This window comes from Pogona vitticeps, chromosome 4, assembly GCF_051106095.1.
Source record: "Pogona vitticeps strain Pit_001003342236 chromosome 4, PviZW2.1, whole genome shotgun sequence".
NCBI classification, from domain to species: domain Eukaryota; kingdom Metazoa; phylum Chordata; class Lepidosauria; order Squamata; family Agamidae; genus Pogona; species Pogona vitticeps.
In genome coordinates this window covers 204,312,043-204,330,706 of record NC_135786.1, presented here as the reverse complement: position 1 = coordinate 204,330,706, position 18,664 = coordinate 204,312,043, and the positions used below count along the sequence as shown (strand labels likewise).

The 18,664-nt window shown below is 45.1% G+C and overlaps 1 protein-coding gene across 2 annotated transcripts in view; it reads right to left on the bottom strand.

The window, feature by feature from the left end:
• HNF4G (hepatocyte nuclear factor 4 gamma) overlaps positions 1-11,041 on the bottom strand; it is a 98,831-nt gene extending 87,790 nt beyond the window's left edge. The window contains exons 1-2 of one of the 2 annotated variants that reach the window (XM_072999050.2): positions 10,839-11,041; positions 10,086-10,300 (exon numbers count right to left, since the gene is read on the bottom strand). The gene's annotated coding sequence lies outside the window, so the exon portion shown is untranslated. The remainder of the gene's footprint in view (positions 1-10,085; positions 10,301-10,838) is intronic. The other variant, XM_072999049.2, reaches the window with a different exon arrangement.
• Between the last annotated feature and the right edge of the window lie 7,623 nt (positions 11,042-18,664).

The window sequence follows — 18,664 nt, the reverse complement described above, 5'->3', positions numbered from 1 at the left end:
TGTGGGTTAAACTGCAGAAGCCTCTGTGCTGCAAGGTCAGAAGACCAGCAGTCGTAAGATTGAATCCACGCGATGGAGTGAGCTCCCATCGCTTGTCCCAGCTCCTGCCAACCTAGCAGTTCGAAAGCATGTAAATGTGAGTAGATAAATAGGTACCACCACGGTGGGAAGGTAATGGCGTTCCATGTCTAGTCATGCTGGCCACATGACCACAGAAACTGTCTACAGACAAATGTTGGCTCTACTGCTTAGAGAGGGCGATGAGCACCGTGCCCTAGAGTTGGACATGACTGGACTAAATGTCAAGGAGAACCTTTACCTTTAGCTTTACCTCAATATTAGTCCTAACTAAAGTTGCCACTATGTAAGGACCATCAATTTAAACAAGACTATCTAATTAGGATAAACATCATGCTTACCCTACCCAGCACATATAATTTTATGACTGGCAGAAAAAACTGTGAAGCTTTTGACTACATCACAAAGAAGTCTTTCCCACTTATTATATATGTGCATAAGCAGTAAACAGAAGAAGGGGATGGCGTCTGATTGATAAGGGTTGGGGAAGGCGGGGAAAAAGGATCCAGACTTGGAATATAGAATTCTGTCTCCCCATGACAGCTGATTGTTCAAGCACCAGGCCCTAATATTAGGCCCTAATTTCTGTTGCAAGCATTACAACAGAAGAGTCTTTCCCTCTTACTTAAAGAGCAGCGGCCACAGACTTTGGTCTGAAGTTCCTTCCACTCCTGAGGAGTTAGAAAGGGCAGGGAACTAGCCCACAGTATTTTAAAATCTCAAGGGCTGCCATGTCATGTTGTGAAGTAAATCTCATACAATTCATCACCCAAGTTGGAGGAAAATAGTTTGAAGCTCAAAAATAATGAATTCTGTCATTTCCAATAGAAGTGTGAAGGGAGAATTATGAATGAACCTTTTAAAAATACGTGTGTGGAGGGAGATTGCCCTTCTACAAAATGAAAGCAGCACGCTTGTGTTTAAATGGCCCAATCCTGAATCTGAGACCTTTCGCTTTCAATTAACTTAAATTGACAATTGGAAAAGGTTTGAAAATGTAGCTCCATTCTTCCAGTTTGATAGATTTCAGCTTTGACATTATATGTGTTATTCCAACCTGAATTTAACTTTTAAAAAATGGGGAATGTAGAGCGAAAACCCTGATTCAATCACAGCTGTTGAATTGCATTTAAAATACCTCCAAAGTGTCCCAAAATTTAGCACAATTTTTGTTTTTGATTCAGCCTTCCTGTCAATTACTTCAGTCATGCTATTACTGCTGCACCTTACAATGATTAAACAGTCACAGCTCAACCCAATGGATATTTATTCAGAATTAAGTCCTGAAAAGGAGAATAAAACTTACTGCCATTTAGCATGCATCACATTTCCACCTTCATTTTAACAGAACATGCAGCGCAAGTATGGTGAGCGGAAATGTGTGTTCTTTTGCATAAAGTTACAGCATATTGTGTTACCAAGACAATTTTCTGGAAGAATGTAGCCTCATAAAAGACATTATGACATTCACCTTTATGATAAGTTGCATCTATCATCAAAAGAATAGCATTCCTTACCTCCTATTGGGTTCTGCATAAGTGCTGGAATAATGCAGCCATCAAAACAATAAATCAGGCAGCAGCAAGAACTGGTTCCATATAAAAGATACAGGATATGCGACTCTGCTTACATTTCATGCTTAGTGTCACCATAATAAGGAATCTCTTTGCCAGCTTTTCAACTTACTTGAAATGCAAGAGAAGGTTTTTGTACAGTTGGTTGGTTCAGTTAAACCAGGCACAGAAGGAAAATCCATCATCACAGCTTAATAACTGTTTATGTAATCATAAACAAAATTACCATTAACACTACGGAAAAAGTTAAAGTGGGAAGATCAAGAACCCAGGAAATCATGAAGCAAACCTCACATCTTCCTGAACCCTATTTTCTCATTGTTGTTATGTGGCCAAGAGCTTTGTTGACCTCCCAGACCTAAGTCCCACTTCACTAAATGAAGTTTATTTACAAGTAATCATCTCTAATTAGCTTGTAAAAATATTTTTAGATGCCAGAGCTTGGAAGTAACTGGTTACAAGTTACTTGAGATTAATTCAGGCCTGTAATAACAACATTAGGACCATAACATAATGGCAGAAATCCTGTTGGTAAGCACAGTAAATCAGAATGAGGCCCAATGATTCAATGGAAATTACCGAAGAGTTGAACCACCAAACCACCAATGATTCAATGGTCTTACCCAAGTTGCAAAATACTATAATAACCAACAGGATTTCAGATTATAAGTAATAATTTCCAGAGGTGTGCAGATACATGTTTTTTGAACTACTGTTCCCAGAATTCTCCAGACAGCTATAGCTCCTAAGAAATTGTAGGAGTTGCAGTCCAAAAACAGAATTCTTCACAGTTCTAATAATTTCAATCCTTTTGCAATTTAAACACTTCTATAGTTATGGGGTATACCACCTCATTACTTAGGTGTACACCAGAAGCCAGCATCTTGCAGCATTCTGATGTGTTTTTGAAACTTACTAGAAGTAACAACTTTAGTAACTTGTGGATAACACAAAAGTAACAAGTTACTTTTATGAAGTATAACTGTAATGGTAACAATATCCCTCTGAACTGTGATCTTTAACTATTTTTAAAAGTAACTTTCCTGGCTCTAATAATCACCATGATGTTGACAACTATAAGGCTGCAATGTAAATTATGCTACTTTATATCTCTTCTCACTTTTGAATTTACCATCACTATAATAGCCTACAATACAGAAGAAGCTTTGTATTTCCCTGAGCTGAAAGTTGTTTTTACTTTCTTTAGAAACTACATTACCCTGCCTATTCCAACCAATATGCTGGCTGACAGCTGAAAGTATTTTCACAAGACTCAGTATTTTTAACAGGGATGTTTACACATATCATCACACATCTTAACATGTATTTCTCAGTTCCTGACTTGCTGATCAACAGTTATTTGGATGGGTAGATGGAAATAACCATAAACAGAATTAAGCATAGTATGCAAGGTGCTTTACTATATGTGGTCTGCAGGTGGCAGTAATAAGGCCTTTGGCCCAGTTTCCTCATTCAACACCACAAGAACAAGTGGTGTCTGGGTGTATACAAATTTAAAGAAATGGGGTTGGCTGTTATGGGCAATATATTACCTTATATGGCATAAATTGACAAGAAATCCAAAGACTCTTTCTATACATGTTGAAGAATATAATAGATATTGTTGACATACAGATCATTGCCACTCAAATATGTATTGCCAAATTCTAGCAGAATAAAAGTAGTACAAAACTAGTTGACTGCTCTAACCATTTTTCCTTTTCCAAACCAATGTACTGGTGTGTTTGTGTGTGTGCGTGCATGCATGCATACATACATACATATGCACACACAGTTAGACAGAAAGACACAGATGATAGATAGATAGATAGATAGATAGATAGATAGATAGATAGATAGATAGATAGATAGATAGATAGATAGATAGATAGATAGATAGATAGATAGATAGATAGATAGATAGATAGATAGATAGATAGATAGATAGATAGATAGATAGATAGATAGATAGATAGATAGATAGATGATATGTATGTATGTATGTATGTATGTATGTATGTATGTATGTATGTATGTATGTATGTATGTATGTATGTATGTATGTATGTATGTATGTATGTATGTATGTATGTATTAAAAGTTATTCTTTATATTTAGTACCTATGTTCCTAAATTAATAGGGGGGTTTGTATTCATATAGGATATTTATGTGAGTAGAATATGCAAGTGAAATACCACTGATTAATTTGCTACATTTTAGAATTAGGTATCACGTAAAGATTTTAGTTAGTTTGTTTGGTAATTGGGAGGCTTGAAAATAAGTATATATTCTTCTCATTAAAAGAGTAAACAATACAATGCCACCAGGGGGAGCAATGTCAACTATGGTAACATGCCATTTTCTGTTAACATTTTATAATTAATTAAAACTCAATATTTAACTTACTGTTTAATGTGGTGAACTAACATGTTAATCTGAAATAAAGTAGATTAATTTTGGTTCCCTAATTAAAATCTCAACTAATTAGGCTTTTATAGTAACATTTTAAACTTGGACTTTTGGCTGGTTCTTGAGATAATATTGGACACCTGAACACTTCAAGGTGCTCGAAACTGTCATATAGTCTCATCTAGTTTTATTCCTTACAACAATGTTGAAAAGTAAGCCAGGGTTAACTTTGCAGATAGAAGTGTGGAGGCTGCGATTGAACAGTTTGCCTAAGACCATCTTGTGAGTTCACAGCAGAGGACAGATTCAAATAAGGTCTTCATGATTCCTACCCGAGGGTCCAGTCCTATACACACTTCCTTGAGAGTAGGTCCCAGTGAACCCAATGGGATTTACTTCTGAGTAATTGTACACAGAATCACACCACACATCTAGGTTACAGTCCAGCACCCACAGATCTGAAATTAAGCTGTAAGAAAAAATCAACGGAACATATATCTGATTAAATGTGTTGCTGGATTGCACAGTTAGACACATCACTATACTCTTATTTTTAAAAGGTGACACAGCTGTTACTCCCCTCCCCCACATTTAAGATCTACTTTTTACTATCCTTTTAACTTGTGCATTTTCTTCCAAATTGTCAATATCCTTCTTGAACTCAGAAATGAACGCATGCTGTTTCCCAATGAAGAAGACATGTCAGAGTGGAATGGAAGAACTAACATCTATAATCTATAATCTTGTATAATCTATAGTCTTAGAACTGCAGATTTGGAAAGGACTCTACAGATCATCAAGTCCAGCTCCTGCCAAGGAGGCACAGTGAGGAACTGAACTCCCAACCTCTCGCTCCACAGCCAGATGCCTAAACCATTCAGCTATCCAGCAGTTCCCAACTTCCAGAATTTGGAGTGCAATGCTTCTGTTGACAAAACTTAGCATTCCACATTTCCTTTCTCTAGCATTTCCCTTACTCCTTACACATTGCCTAAAACAAGACTCCTAACCTGGAACTTCTTCAGGTGTGTTGGGCAACAAATCCCATTATCCCCAACCAGCCGGGCCACTGGTCAAGAATGGAAGGATTTATAGCCCAACAAAACTGAAGGGTACCCAGCTGGAATCCACAAGGAAAAGCATGACCCGCTTGTTGTGGCCTCAAAAAATAAACAAAACATTTAACCAGATGGAAAGCTCCTCTATATCCCCTCAGAGTTAAACAGGAACGGGATTTATTCTAGGTTGTTGTGATGTCGATCAAACTTGCGGAGGATTGGAGGAAAGAAGAAGAGTGGGTGGCATTTCTCTGCTTCAACTGTGTGAGCCACTAAAATGAAAGGCAGTGTTTGGAACAAGATAACTGCATTGGGATCTTGTCCTACACCTGATTTTTTTAATGTGTATGAGGTGTGCCTCAGGCAGAGCTGCCATGCATCTGTGAGACAGAAAGAAAGAGACAGGGAATTGAGTGCCGGGCAATGAAAACAGCATTTTAAACTGGTTTTTCCTTTTCCTCAAAGCTTCAGCGACAGAGGAATTATGGGAAGTATGGAGCTGGATACAAAAGAGCATTTTAAGCAGTTTTCACCTTAGCTCCCTTTATACACATCAAAAAAATTAGAAGAAGAAAAGAAGAAGAAAAGGAAAAGGAAGAGAAAAAGAGAATGAGATGATCAATAAAATGCTCACAATACTTTCCCCATACCTGGCGCAGCTGAATATTTCATGGTATGTTGTTTTTTTCTTCTCTTGTGTGCTGGTTGCCATGCAAAATCAGTCTTTAAGGCTATAACCCAGTCCAGACTTTCCCAGTGAGGTGGGGACATGGCAAATACTTATGGGACTCACTTCTGAGTCACTATGTATGGCACCTGGGTGGCAATATTTATTTCTAAGACATTGTGGGCTTCAGATTCCAGCCACCTCACTACCTAAAATTGAGGAATGTGAGGTTTTCTTCTCATATAAGTTAGACTTGCATCTGACTTCTAAACACATGCAATTCAAAATAACTCCCACTGATCCTGGAAACAACTATTTGCTTTGACTTATGTTTGATTAGAAGCCCCACCATTGCTTACTGCATTTAACCCAGTGGAGCCCTGCATTAAACAATGTGCTTAGGCACGGCCTGTGTCGGACACTGGTAGATCCGGATAGTGCTAGATTCAGGCACAAGCTATGTAAGTTATAGCATCCCATAAGGGACCTCTCAAGTCCAAACACACACACACACACAAACACCCACTCACATGTACACATGTGAAATGTTATAGAACTGTTAGAATAATACACGTTTTGGTAATTTTATGAATTCTCCATTTAGAACAGGACGAATAAACTCCAGAGATTGCCCCTAGGCCAGCACTGCACCCATGCCAGATTATTTTTCTTTAAAAAGCCTCTTTGTCTTTCTTGGGGGAAAAAACCACCATACAATCAAGTGGGCACAATTTTTTAACAAAAATGACAAAAGGAGGGGCATTTGAGGAGGGCAAAAGGACCCCCTTTAACATGGTGACATTCTTGGAAGCCCTTTTAAATATGGCAGAATTACCTCCCATATCCCCCAAATCATCTCATTCCAGTGGGTATGATTGTATCAGGTTACTTGTATGCTTGCTGCTGACTGTGGAATCACAACACAGGACAACACATCTATCAGTCAGACTTGGACGGGGCAGTTCTTGAAATGGTTCACCCTGCAAAAAAGGCAATGGTCCTTTGACAGGCTTTCAGCTACAGAACTGTCTTTCCTGAGAGAGCACATTTGGGTCACCCTATACCTGTATCCCTGAACAAGTTTTTCAAATTACTACAAAGGGTCTCCAGCAAGAGTAAAGAAGAAACAACAGTACAAGAGGGAGAGTTAGAAGCCTCTGGACCAGGAAGACCAGAAAGTGCAACACCGCTAGGATCTTAGGAAGCTACCTTGTCGCAGCTCAGCCTATTAGTCCAAATTGCTGGACACTGTCTATTCAGACTGGCAGTGGCTATCCCAGGTCTCAATCAGAGGTCTCTTCATTGTCAGCTGCCTGATCCTTTTTGACTGGAGATGCCACAATTGAACCCATGACCTCTACCTTGTAAAGCACATGTATCTTCAAATGCTTGGTCTTGAGCGAGCAGGGAAAGCCTTCGGTCCTTCGGACATGCTGGACTTCAGCTCCCTGAAGCTACAGTCAACATGGCAAACAGGGATCATGGGAGTTGCCCAGGAGCAATGTCTGGAAGGCCCACCCTTGGTTTGGTCTCTCAGGATGCTTGCCAGACCTTCAGAGACATATAGCAAAGCAAGCCTGTCAGCTTTAAGCTCCATTGCTTTCTGCTGTCACCAAACCATACTGACATGCGCAAGTTCTTTTCAGCCTAACCCACCTCACAGGTGAAGACAGAAGGTGAGGAGAGAAGCCATGTACACTGCTTTGACTACCTTGATGATGGAGGCTACATTCCACATATCCATCACCTGTTAATTCTTGGGCTCTGTGCTTCTAACTGTGAACAAAAGAGGGCATTACAGTATTTCAAATGGTGGGTGTTATACATGGACAGACACTGCCCCTCATCCCTAAAGTTCAGTTACCTCAAAATAAGTAGAAAAAGAGAGGTGAACACAAATAATCTGGCAAAGGAAGCCAGTCCTTTAAAGCAAATGAAGCATTTCACCCCAGACTCAGACTCTCCACAGATCACCCACATTTGCTTACTTCCTAGTCAAAGATGGAACTCACACACACACACACCCTGCACTATCCTCCCTTGAGCCCCACTTTCTGGATGTGTAGCACCAGAACTATAACTAGCCATTTTGACCACTGAGGCTTTGCTGCCCTGGTAGATAAATGAGGGTCATTGAAGGTGGACCATGGAAACCGAGCGAGATGAGGAAAGACTGAAAGAAATGGGCATGTTTAGCCTTAAGAAAAGAAGACTAAGGGGAGATACAGTATAATAGCACTTTTCAAACATCTGAAAGGTACTCATACAGAGGAAGGGCAGACTCTGTTCTCAGTCATCCCAGCGTGCAGGGCATGTTATAATGGGCTCAAGCTACAGGAAGCCAGATATAGGCTGAATATCAGGATTCTTAATTGTTAGAGCAGTGTGGCAATGGAAGCAAGTACCTCAGGAAATGCTGAGCGAACACTGGAGGTGTCCAAGAGAAAATTGGACAACCCTCTGTCAGATCTCCTTTGATTTGGATTTCTGCCTTGAGAAAGGGGTTGGACTTGATGGCCTTGTAGGCCCCTTCCAAGTTCATAATGCTATGATTCTATGATGCTAAGATATGAAGAAAGCAGAAGGGAGGAGAGCCTGCATTTGAGTGTATGATGGCCTAATTGTTTCTTCCTTGGCTTACATTTTCTTCTGCCAAGAAAGGAGGGGGGTGAAGCAGTATATGGGCTCTGAGAAAGCAGATTCATGTCTTTCCAGTGGCAAATACTGTACCAATAGGTGGGTTTGCATTCTTCCAGCAGCAAAATTTGGCACCCTCTTCATTTCAACACACTGGATCAAATTAGCCTAATTACAAATATAGCCTAATTACAAATTAGCCTAATTACAGCTCTGGAGGTGGGACAGAGAAAATAAAAGGATGAAAATACATTAATAAATCAGCTGCCCAGCCTTGAAACCAGGCACAGAGGGAAGGAGCTGCTGCAATCTTGTTAATTTGGGGGCAAGGTGTCTACTTCCCTCCAAAGCTGAGTTTGGGAAACTGTTGTCTATTTGAAGGCCTGTCAAAGGGGATGAGAGAGATCCTTTCTGCTTGAGTGTGTGCATTCACACACAGAGAGATACATATACACACACAAACAGACCTATTTCTGTGCATGTAGAAATATCCATTTTTTGCCCTGACACTATCCTGGTTTATTTGCCATGTCTGGTTCTGCACACAATTAGTTAGTTAGTCCCAGCAACCACAATGGTCAGCGGCCATTACTGATCTAGCAATAAAACTCTGGTAGTGAAAGTGGATAATAAAACTTGAGTTGTCATGGCTGGCACCAAACTGGTAGCACTTAAAAACAAGAAAGTATCAAAATGCTTGCAGGGGTCTCAAACTGTGGCCCTCCAGATGTTCTTAGCCTACAGCTCCCAGAAGCCTTCAGCACCACCTCTGCTGGCCAGGATTTCTGGGAGTTGAAGTCCAAGAACATCTAGCTGGAGACATTAAATGTAAATTGTTAAATAACACAAAAGTGTTCTGCAAACTAGACAACACACTTAGCATGGACTTAGAAGTGGTGCTCTTATAAGCGGTGAAAAACATTTGTCATAGCACATACCTTCCTTCACTTTCTTATGTCACATTTCCTGTATGCTTTGTTTCATAATTGGTCAATTGATGATGAATCAGCCTGAAGTCTACTTGCCAGGGCTCACTAATGTTTCTGAGGAAATCACATTATGGAAGGAAAGAAACTTATACCAGAAAATTCATATTTTCCTCATTGGCTAGTTCTGAAGTTAGAAAAGTAAAATGGAAACACAAGCAAGAAGGTAGTGCAATGATGTGCACTGGAAGAGGACATGACTGAACAACAGAAATTTTGAATGTTTTAATCTTGTAGGACATATGGCTACATTTTGTTGATGATTTGCCCCAATATTGGAGTTATGCAGAGGTGTAAATCAACCTACCCGTATGAAATTTCTGGACTGCCAGAACTTTGAAACTATCTTTGGAAAACTATCCATATAGTTTGCCTCCCAGTGTTTTTTACCTGAGATGAAGAAGGAAGATGTTTTTTCAAACCACACCCCCTTGTTAACTATTCACACAGAATCACCAAGAAGCCCAGTGTTTCTAGACAGAAATGCCAGAAACCTCCTCTCTGCCCCACACACCAGAAGGGGAATAAACGAAAGTGCTCCTCCTGATATGTGGAAGGGAAGGCTCTCGCACTTGTTGACTCTTCCCTTCTGCAACTTTAAAAACAAATCAGGATCATATATAAGTTGACAATTACTTAAATATAACTGGGTGGGCAAACAGAGCTAAGACAGACCTGAAGATTTTTGCTGTTTTGTACTGTCCAATTGCTTTTCATTTATGGCGACCTGAGTTGTTGTTGTGTGGCCTATTATTAACAGCCCTAATCAGGTCTTGCATTCTCAATGCTGTGGCTTCCTTTTATTGAGTCACACCATCTCTGACTGGGTCTTCCTCTTTTCCTGGTGCTCTCTACTTTTCCCCAGCATCACTGTCTTTTCCAATGAGCATCTGTAGGGGGGGTGTTGGGGAGCGGGGGGGGGATGAAAAAGGAATCAAGCTTCTTTTAAGGCAAAAGGAAAGTAACGAAACAGGCATCCTATGAAGCTCTTCCAACCAGGTGAGGATGAGGTTAATCATATCAGAGAGGGAACTAAGAAAAGTGTTTTGGGTTTGGTTTTGTTTTGTTTTGTTTAGGACTCCTGGCGTGAGAGAACCAACCGATATCCAAAATAGAGGTAACTTTCTCCACCTCACGACCCACGACCCGCCAGGCAGGCACGTGATCGCCATCCCGGAAGCCATTGCTTTTTCTTTCCCTCTGCTTTTCCAACATTGGCACAAGCTTGGCGTGGCTGGCTGGCTGGCTGGCGACCGGCGGCGCTCCTCCAAGCCAGAGAAGCCGCCGCCTCAACGCTGGCCCGACCGCCTGGGGGGGGGGGGGCGGAAGGGCGGCGCGCGACGGTGACACCCCCGCCGCTGGGTGGGTGGCTGAGGGGGGAGCTCGGTCTCGCCGAGAGGGCGCCGGCCCGGAAAGGAAACCACTTACCTGCCGGCGGGTCGAGACGCTCCTCGGCCCTGCGGCGGGTCAGACTCTCCTCCGCGGCCAGTTGCCCGGCATCTCCACGCCGCTGCCGCCACCTCCCAACCCCTCCCGAGGCTTCTCCTGCGGTCCCTGGCTTCCCCTTGCCCAGCCTGGGCCCTGAACGGGCGGACGGGCAGAGGGGTGGGGTGGGGTGGGGTGGGTGGATAGGTTAACTCAGCTCAATGGCGACGGGGCAAAGAGAACCGGAGCCCCAGCGGCATGAGATCGATTTACTGAACAAACTGAAACGTGGGTGGGGATGTTAAACAGTAACCAAGCGCCGCAAGGAAAACTGAAAGCTGCTGCCGCTGGCGCCGGAGGCGACTTCTACCTACTCTCACCGCATGCTGGCGCCCTAAATTTTTTCCCCTGGCTGTGGATCGACACCAATACCTCCACCGCCCCCACCGCCCCCCCCCCGTAGATTCCTGTCCAGATGGGTGGAGCTTAGCGCTGGGCTACGAAGCGAAAGAGTGCTTCTGAGCTTGTGCAGAGGACAATGCTCTCTGCCACCGGTGAGCTGCCAGCTGTTCTCATGAGCCAGGGACTTCAAATCCTAGGCAAGCGCGATGCTGTTTTTCCCACCCGATCTCGTTTAAAGCTCTGCTTTGTGCAAAGAAGTTACTTCCAAAGGATCGCAGACCTACTGTGTAACCATTGGGGGGGGGGTGGAAGGGAGGGAAAGGGCATCTTCACAGGATGCTGGCATTTCTACGGGCCCTCGTGGCTCCCAGCTGTGCCTATTTACCTGGAAGTGAGTCTCAGTTTAGTTCACTGAGATTTCTTGCCAAGTCTGTAAACCAAGTAATGTTCGGTCTGGATGGTTTCCGTAATTATAAGGAGTTAGTTGCGTTGCCCCACCTGGCTCCCCAATAGATGTGCATAGATAGATGCAGAATGGCAGTCTTCAGACAGACTGAAGTCAACTGGAAGCGCGATCCTATGTATGTTTGCTCAGAAGTTAATAAACACCCACGGAGTTTAGCTGGGTTTCTGAGTAAACCGTGCACGGGATTGTGTCGATCCCAGGCGGAAGATCAGCAAAAAAAGAAAACAAAACCCCCAAATATACGGCAATCCCCTTTTCCTCAACCAAAGTTGGCGAGCGTTTAACAGTGCGAGCAGCTACCTTCCGTTATCCAATAAACGGGATGGTGGTTTACAAGCGCAAGGTAAGTCCAGTTTGTAAGGAAAATAATGCAATCCTGTTGATTAAAGCCAGAATTTAAGAGGCTTGCACCTGAGTAGGGTTGCGCTGTAAATTCCATTGAACTCAGCAACACGTCTGAACAAATTCTCGCTGTAGCCGTTGCTGTTCTTCTTGAGACCCCCACGTGAGGGGCACGGGGGGGGGGCCAGACCGAGCAAACGTCCAGCGCAAGTTTCGGCGGGACGGAGCTAAGCCTGGACTGAAACGCCCTGTTGAGTTCAATGGGAGATGACACCGCTTGCTCTATTAAGGGTGGCTCGGTAACCATTCAAATGAAGGCAAACTCCCGCAAAGAGACCGGCGCGGTTTCACATCAACACTTAGGTGTACAGTATGTACTTTAGCCATGTGGGGCCATCCATATCATAGAATTAAAATAGACATTAAAAGAAACCCAGAAGCCAAATATTTCGGCCTCCCTATATGCCGCCTATGAGCTGCAGAAGTGGAATCCCGATCACATTGGATACTTTGCGAGTCAGCCTCTAAACCGGGGAGGCTCGAAACAACTAGCTGAAGACAGAAAGTAACGCCATTTATCTTTTTTCTATTGAGTCACCGAATAGGAATGGGCTCCGTCTGGTCTGATTGAACATCCTCGTCTAGCTGGAGCTCGTTTGTGCTTGCGTTCTTCACAACAGCTGAGGAGCCACGAGGGACTGTGGCGCTACCGTGGCCTCTTTTTCCTCGGCCTAGAGTCAGTTACCTGCCAAGCCCTTTACATTGTAAAAGAGGAACCGAGCCTTTGCCCCATTAACAGCTGTGCCAATAAATGGGTTCGTTTATTACTAGGAAGTGCCACAAAACCGGCAGCTGGCTGGATAGCTCCGTGCGTTCGGTATCTGGCTGCGGAGCCAGAAGTTAGGAGTTCGATTCCCCATCGTGCCTCCTGTGAATACAGCCAGCCGGTGAGGCCTTGGGCAAGCTTGGAAGAAGGGAAACGGTAAACCACTTCTGAGAATTCTCTACCTGGAGAAGCCAGAGAAGAGGTCGCCATATGTTGGAACTGACTCGAGGCACATATTATTTACCACAAAACCATTGCTACCAACATGGAAATTCAGGCATAACTATAACGCACCGCCCACGAGCTCCCTAGCACCGGAATGGGGTGAGGGGGACACACCACACCTCCATCATAGGGTCTATAGGCACTAGGTAGCCTTGTAGCACTACACATTCTTATCGTAGTATCCAATTTACCCACGGCTCTGGGATTTGGGCCCAGAAGAAGACTAGTGAAAATGCAACAGATGAGAACAGCCACTGAGTACCAGCCTCAGTGGCAGCACCGCACTCCATGTAAAAGATGCGAGCGAGCAGTTTGGCCTAAGGAGGGTTAGGCAGCCACTAAAGCCATCGACGTATCCTCGATCTTATGGGTTTCGGGTTTCCTTCGGTTGCTATTTGTGGAGCCATACCACGAAAGAAAGATTAGCCACCCGCCGAGGGACAAAGAGCGGCCCCAAACACGCGCAAAAACGTATATTTAAAGTTTACTGTTTCTCGACGCGAAAATTCGGGAAACGGGGGCTTGATACCTGCAGGATTTGACTTCCTTTGGAGCAGGGTGTCCTTGAAGCAAGCTTGCGAGTCTTACAGGACTCCTCATCAGTTCTTTGGAACCACCTGCTGGTGCTGTGCAGCATGAGCAATTCGTTAAATCTAATACACACACACACACACACACACACACACACACACACACACACACACACACACACACACACACACACACACACACACACACACACACACACATACACACACACCGCTGTCCACTTTGCTGGATGAAGTAAACAGCTATTTGATCTCCTATGCAGCTGAGTCTGAATGCCAGAGACGATTAACCTGTTCTGTTTTAAAATTAAACCCAGAACAGGCTCTTCCACATTTTGGAAAGATGGACAAAAAGAAGAGAGGCTATTTAAGAAGTCTGGGCTCCTTTCCCTAAAGCTTTGGGTTTAGAACTTCATCGCTGCAATTCAAAGATGTGAAAGGAAAGAAGCAAGAAGGGAGGAAATGCATTTTGATTCCTCTTCTTTCGAGGCCCACCTGTAATCCCTTGATTTCACCCCACTGGTGGGACTAGGGTGGCAATCCAGGGCGCTCTTATTGAGCAGAAATATAAACTGGACCATGTGAGGTTTTCTTCCGAGGAAATACACAAAAGATGGAGGGCTGCAGAAGCAGCGGCTTAAAAGTTGTGCGGACAGGGAGAGGAGGCAGGGATTGTTAACTGCGATCCCAAATGCGCAGAGAAGTGCTGTGCCAAAAAAAGCCAGCTCCATTTTGAAAGAACACTTAGTCCTTCCAGGAATGGTTTATTCGTGGATTTCCTTCTCCCCGTGGGGACGCGCCAAGGAAAGAATCTCTGGGCTCCAAATCCACTAGACTAGATCATTCCTTCGAAGGGATGACGTTTACCGCTAAATCCCGGGGGAATTAATGGACAAAGAAAACCGATTCTCGATTTTCAAGCCAGACGGATCTGATAAATATCCTAGCGCTAGGTGCGCTACCATTGCGCCTTCGAAAGAATAAGGCACTCAGCACATGATCAGAGACCTGTCTCGCCACTCGGCGTCCCAATCCTCGGAACAGCAAGTTCCTTTCCAGGTCAACCGTGAAAAAATCCCGCCGAGTCCAAGGGAACTTGCTCGTAAGTCACAGCGTTCAAAGTCAGAGCATCGTCGTCCCTGGAGATGCTCCCGATTCTCAGGGGGGGGGGGGCGTCCTGTCGAGACAATTCGAAGAAACTGTCTGTGAGGGGGATGCGGCATGCTGAGCAAACAAACAAGCCCCGAACGTTTTAATGAGTTAAAATGTATTAACTTAATTGCGTCCGGGAGCCGAGAGGCGCGTTTTGTCGCTTCCTTCGGAGGTGCGAGAATGTAAAGAGCAAGAAGTTTCAAAAAGTAGGCGATCTGACAAACGCGACAGGTGAAACCTACCTCTTCATCTGTTCAGTTTGTGCCCGACACACAACAGACAAGGTAGCCCTCATTCAGGCACTTTGCACAAATCATGTGACTTTAGTAAGTTTTTAATACAGAAGCTGGGAAACCTTTGGCCCGCCGGAGCTCTAGCTAGGATGACCTAAGAGGCAAAATATAATGGGAACTGCGGTCCACAGCATCTGGAGGGCCAAAACTGTTTCAGCCCAGTTTTACCTAATTTATACATCCTGTTAAGCAACAGGTTTACCTGGGAATTGTCTGTTTAATGGCAGTCCCTCTTAAAGGAAGTCTTTAGGATCCGACGCGAAGATGCACACTCCGATCCTAGGGGCGGAGACAGCTCTCCCAAGGTTTCAAAGACCCCCTTGGCCTGCTTTAGAGAGACTTGGATAGCAGGTTCTTACGCCACGTGCTTGCGTGCGAACGTAGCCGGATCCTGTGCGGTTCAAGGCACAGGATCCCACGCACAACTTCCCTGGAAATTAATCCCATCCCAGAGAACGGGAGCGGGGCTCGTTTATGAATAAAGGGGCTAGAATGCAAGGCGGACCAAAGGTGAACCCGGTTTTGGCATTTTGTAATTCTCAATGTGAGTAATAGCAGTTGCTTTGGGTTTAGAACTCGGGGCTACTCAGCCGGACTCAAACGAAGCTGCGTCCCGAAGGATAGCGAGACAAGCATTTGAAAGGCGATGTTGTCACAGGTTTTTTTTTGGGGGGGGGGGAAATAAGAAACTGAATGGTGATTGTTTCTCCCCCTTAGTGGAGACCGATTGTTTAGTGGTTTCCTCAAGAGAAAGGCAACCGGGTGGAGGGAGGATCGGGCAACTGGACACCATAGACAAGTGACACCCTTCCCCCTTAAAGTAGGTTTTCTTGTCCCAAGGCTGCCTCAAGGGCCACTGCCATCAATGAGGCTTTGCCCACCTGTTCCTACGTTTACTTGGAAGCAGCTCCCATGGATTACAAAGGAATTGCCTTCCAAGTTTCAAGCAACGAATGCTGCTTTCCGACAGCCCAAGCCGTTCTTCCACTCCTTCTTTCGATGGCCCATGAAGTAACGGAATCACCGATTCAGGCTAAGTCGATCCCGAACACCGTTAAGCGAAGATTCAACCCCATTCGTGTCATACCACCGTCATTGTTTAGCCTGTTATTTAGAAATCAAACCTGTAATTTCCGTTCCGCCGCCACCCCATTGACAACGGTGAGCATTCATTTCCACCTGTTGTAGGTACGAATTGTGTTGATGCTCCAGGACGCATTTCTTGCAAACTTTTGCCTGAGCCGGACATGAAAATTCAGTTTTGTGAATGTCCCTTTACAGTTAGTGAACAAATTCGTGAAGCATTTCTTTTCTCCTGTCGATCATTTATAATAATTAATGACTCAGGAACCATTTATAGAGAGAATTCTTCAGAGACGAATCCAGGTTGTCACTTCAGAAATGGGAAACCCAGGGCGGGAGAAGCTGAATGCTCCCTTTTGGGGGGGGGCGTCTCCGCCCGTTAAACTGAGCAGGGCTTCATTCGAAGAAGAGATGTCAGGATCAGGGGGTTGAAATCAACCTCGGCCAGTTTAAATCTACGTCCCTACTTGAATTCACTGTCACTGGCTTCCAGAGAATTTCTGATCAGGATGGAAGATTTAATAGGAAGGACAGTGGAACGGTTCTCTTCCCACTCCCCCCCCCCCAAAAGACCACTTGTGTCAGTCGGCTTAAAGATGGGGACTGTTAGGGCGAAGGGCAGAAGGCTTCGGTGCCTCTGGTAGCTGATCGGATGCCTCAGGGACCGGTGCTTGCCACAGCCCCACAAAAACACGGCCGGGGCGCATCTCTTACAGGCTTAAACAACTCCCCCTTTCATGAATTTCTTCCCCGCAGTAACGAATGGCCCAGAAGAGCTCCCCTCCTTTGCACCCGCGATGCTAGTCCCGGCCGGGAAGCCGTTCTTTGGCAAGAGATACCTGGGTGACCCTTGGAAGCAAGCAGCGGCCGGATGCCGTCGCCCCGGGTGCCCTCCGGGTCGAGGTCCGTGAAAGCCCCTGAAAGGGGGTGGCGTATGGCCTGCCGGAGTATTGGGACTTGTAGTCACTTTCGGACTCTGTTTATACCTCCACTCATCCACCTGCTGAAGAAGGGGCCTACCATCCAGGAATCTTTTGCCAGATAAAAATGTGCTGACCTTAGAGGTGTCACAAGACTCTTTGTTGTTTTTCCTGCAGCAGAATAACGCAGCTGCCCGTGAAAACAAACTTACCTACCTACCTACCTACCTACCTACCTACCTACCTACCTACCTACCTACCTACCTACCTACCTACCTACCTACCTACCTACCTACCCGCCTGCCTGCCTGCCTGCCTACCCAGTCTGGCAGATTTTGGCAGGTAAAACTGTCCAGCCTTCCCAGTGTTACAAGACTCTTTTGTTAAAAGGCCCTTCCTGGTAAGCTCTCTCTTGCTCGCTCTCATTCCCGCCCCCCCCCCCCGGACGCCCTTCCCGCCCGCCCCAGTTCTCTCCTGGGAACAGTCTCCGGGCCACCTGCGGGAAGAGCAAGCCCTTGCCCGCCTGCGCCCGAGACGAGGCTCCGCAGCGTTTTTATGACCCTTTATAGCGGGGCAATAAAGCCACCGAGAGACAGGCGCGATGCAAAACAACGGGAGGCGCCCTGGCAACTATCTGCGGGCGTTGTTCGGGCCGGGGAAAGAACACGACCTTCTCTAGGTCGCGTCGTGGGGCTCGGCTGAGTTTCTTGATGCCTAGAAATCAACGGTGGGAGAAACGACCTGCGGACGGCCAAAATCGAGGCCGGCGATACAAAAGAAAACAAACGTCGGCAACGGTCGTTTCGTTCCCTAACGGGCGTTACTACTCCAAAGTTGTCCTGTAAAATATTCAAAAAAAAGTGGGCGTCCCGTTGACTTCCATGGAACTCGGCTCACAGAAAAACTGCGCGTAGGCAGGATCGCCGCCCTGGCTTCTTTCTCTCAGACGAGGAAGTTAACGGAACACGTTCCCGTCTCATTGTTTTGTAAGATTACGAAGGTCTTTGCCCCTGGCCGGATGGTGTTGTGCCTCTAGTTAAATTGCTCCCTGCTAGAGGAAAGGTTTCTCTGCGATTCTGCGCATACTTAGGCTGCGCTCTGCAGTACATTTACCACGGAGTAAGCTCCGTCGAGTTCCACGGGCCTTACCCCCGGAGCGAGCGGGGTGGGGGGGGGGAGAGAGAGAGAGATGTGACGGCCCTCCTGCGCTGAAATGGCAGACCAGAATCCTGGACTTGTCAGTGGAAGGAAAGATCTCTGAAGCTTCTTACTGCCTCTCCGCTCCCCTACCCCACCCGCTCCAAAAAGTGCTTAGAAATAATACTGATGCCCACCAGCTCATCCAGGAGAGAGCTCTACCCGCCCACCTATCATGCTGCAACTGGCCACCAGCAGTGGGTCACCCGAGGAAGCGCTGTTTGAATATAAGCTGTTTCTGCCTGCTCCCCCACAACTGGAAGAGTATGGGCGAGTCGGATTTATTTATTTATTTATTTATTTATTTATTTATTTATTTATTTATTTATTTATTTATTTATTTATTTATTTATTTATTTATCCCTTCCTTCTTCC